Source organism: Panthera uncia, assembly GCF_023721935.1.
Source record: "Panthera uncia isolate 11264 chromosome A1 unlocalized genomic scaffold, Puncia_PCG_1.0 HiC_scaffold_17, whole genome shotgun sequence".
Lineage (NCBI taxonomy): Eukaryota > Metazoa > Chordata > Mammalia > Carnivora > Felidae > Panthera > Panthera uncia.
The window spans coordinates 54,551,985-54,555,154 of record NW_026057577.1 but is presented as its reverse complement, the minus strand read 5'-3'; the positions used below and the strand labels follow the sequence as shown (position 1 = coordinate 54,555,154).

At 49.4% G+C, this 3,170-nt stretch overlaps 1 protein-coding gene across 1 annotated transcript in view; it reads left to right on the top strand.

The window, feature by feature from the left end:
• Nucleotides 1-2,968: 2,968 nt before the first annotated feature.
• The window catches only part of FAM169A (family with sequence similarity 169 member A), a 72,852-nt gene continuing 72,650 nt past the window's right edge, over nt 2,969-3,170 (top strand). Inside the window, exon 1 of the mRNA XM_049649639.1 lies at nt 2,969-3,051. The gene's annotated coding sequence lies outside the window, so the exon portion shown is untranslated. The remainder of the gene's footprint in view (nt 3,052-3,170) is intronic.

Here is a 3,170-nt window from a genome sequence, read left to right as displayed (position 1 = left end):
AGGTGGTATGGAATACTGGTTAAGGAAGTGTACTACTGAGCCATAGTGCCAGAATTATTAGCTGTGTGACCACGGGCTAATTACTTAGCTTCTCCGTGTGCGCCTCAGTCTTTTGTAGGTTAAGTGGGGACAATATTAGTATGTACTTCAAAGGATGAGTGTGAGAAATAAATGAGTTAATTTCCACAAAGAAGTTAGTAGAATGAGTACCTGGGCATTTGTTAGCAGTCAAAAACATTAGCCATTATTTTAGCCATTAGGAACTCCTCTTTTCCAGTGCTAGGACTCTTCTCTTGTAAGCAACCTCCAAAATCCAGTTGTGGCAATCTTCTCTTAATATAGTTCCACCCTTGGGTCGCCTGGCTGGCTGAGTCAGAAGAGTCTGTGACTCTTGATCTCTGGGTCATGAGTTCAAGCCCCACATTGGGTGTAGACATTACTTAAAAAAAAAAAAAAAAGGTTCCATTCCCCTTTGAACATGTACTAAAAATGCAATGGAAACTCTTAGCATGTTTCCTTATGCTTGTAACTTAACAAAATAATAATCAGAGCAAGCATATGCAACAACAAAAACCAAAGCAATAGTCCTTTTATTCTCTACAAAACTATTTATGTATGTATGTATGTATGGTATGTATGTATGTATGTATTTCTTATTTCTAAATATTTACTTACTTTGGGGAGACCGCAAGTGGGGGATGGACAGAGAGAGGGGAACAGAGGATCCAAAGCAGGCTCTGTGCTGACAGCACAGAGCCCAATGTGGGGCTCGCACCCAGGAACCATGAGATCATGACCTGAGCCCAAGTCAGACAGACGCTCAACTGACTGAGCCACCCAGGGGCCCCTTTACAAAACTTTTTAGACCAAAGCCTCAAATATATTTCAAAATGTTTTGGTAGTCATTCACAGCATGTATTAATCTGATAAAGGCTCACTTTTTAGTTCTTTGCCCACTAATTGCTCATGGATCCTCAAGACTATGGGGTAACAGACAAGCAAGATTTAATGAATCGTGGCCAAAGAAGTAAGTAAATGATTTTTTTTTCTTAAACACCCAAGGCCACATAATGTTGCAAGTAGAGAAGAGAATGAAGTCAGAGTGTCCTCACAGAACACTCCTCACATGAGTAGGAGACAGAACTTCTTCAGTGGTTCTCTGAAGGTAGGATCCTTGCCATAGGAAGACAGCTGGGTTTAGCTGCCTGGATGGGGTCGGGCTGGGTGGGTATGGTTCTGATGCCCACCAGAGTGGCCAGACATTTGGGAGACAAGCCTCTCAAGCACAAGTACTCACCCACAAAACTTATAGCTAAAACTCAGTCACACCCATGATTTCAAACATTCGGAACAAGTTGTTCTGTCTAGCTTTGTACTGGGGCTTACAGCTTCAACAACTGTAGCCTCTGGTAGCAAAAAGAAGAATATTTTCCCAAAGTGGCAATTGTTTGGGATTACCCTGGAGACTCCTACTTCCGTACAGCTCTAAAAATAGAAATTCAAAGGTTTTATAACTTCATTCATTTAACATTTGCTGTGCATAAAAACCGAACTATTCAAAATTCCTGCTCAATTAGGTCTAGTTTGTTAAGGTCCACTAAAAATGGTAAATCTTTGGCATGTAACATTTAAGATTTCTGCTAAATGTTACAAATTAAACATAGTAGATGTGACCTTATTTTTTAAGAGCAACTCGAGGCAGAAAAGCCTATCCAATTAAAAAAAAATCTGAATCCAGTATGTCTCTATCAACAAGTCTTCTCTGAAGTATTTATTGACCTTGTTGATCACTATTAAATCTGTGAAAGACTGGTATTGTGATTGCTAAGTATTTTTGAGGAGTGAAAGAAACAATTTGAAATTCACTGGATGAGCTGAAAACAATGCAACAGATCTTGGATGTTTATTTTCCAGAGTTTGTGTATAAAAAGAGGTCTTAAAATTACATAGAATACTGATCCTCAATACATTTCTTAAACATATTTAAACTATGCAATGCATTACTTTTAAGAAATCTACCACGCTTTAAATACTTGAGAGCATATCTTTCTTTCGTGGGAGTGTAATTAGCAAAAGGGCCCTGAAGTGAGTTAGGAGCGGGAAGAGGAAGAAAGGAGGATGGGGCCGTCATCCTTCTGGGTCTGGGCTAGTTTGCTTGTCCTACATTCTGAAAGAGAAAAGGTCAACGCAGGAAATTTAGTGATTCCTTATTATCTTAAGATGGAAGTCATGGCTCTTGGACTCGTCCAGACTGTGCATGGAGAGTTCCTTTTCCCTTGCATCCTCCTAGGTAGCGGTGGGTTTAGGAAGGAGGTGGCGGGGCGCAGGCCCACGGTCCTCGCCCGCGCTCCCTGCATCCGAGTCCAGAGGCCAGGATGTCTTGGTTCACCCAGTATACATTCTGGGAGGGCCCGCGCCATTGCCAGACTGGAGGAGATCTCCGCTGGCGTGTGCAAACGGGATTCTGCGAATGTTGACATTAAAGGAATACGCAAATTCAGCGTCGTAGTCCCCGCAGCTTACCCGCACCTATTTTTATATCTAAGCCAAGGTCACTCTTTAATACCGGGCCACAGCCTGAGCTGGGGCGTCGCGCCCTGCCTTGTGACGGCGGCCCAGGCGGGCTGAGCGGGCGCCAGGGGCGAGGCGGGGGCCGCGCGGCGCCCCCCGGCTGGCCCGGCCGGCACCTGCCCGGAGGCCGTCTGAAGGCCGGGTCCGGAGGGAGGCAGGGCGGCGTCCCCGGCGCCGAGGAGGGGCCGCGCGGCGCGGGCGGGGGGATTCGCGGTGGGCGCGGGCGCTGCGCGGCAGCAAAGGCTGGAGGCGCTGCGGCGCCAGTGCGTCACGCCGGCGGAGGGCACGGTGGGCTGCGGCCGACCCGCCGACTAGGAGCCGGGCGTCTGGGGCGAGGGGGAGGCGGCCGTACCCGCCCTGGCAGCCGCGAGCGACGCGGCCCGGGACCGGCCGGGGGTCGCCAGCGAGCCGCCGGCTCCATTCATTCCCGCGGCTCCGCCTCCTTTCCCGGGCTCCGGTGGCTCCGGAGGCGCGTCCGAGGTGAGTGCGCTGTCCGTCCCGGGCGGGGGCCGCGGGCTGAGGCCGAGGCTGCCGCGCCCGACCCCGCGCCCCGCCGGCTCCGGCCCCGCGCCCCCGCGGGCGGCGACGCGGGCCGCCTT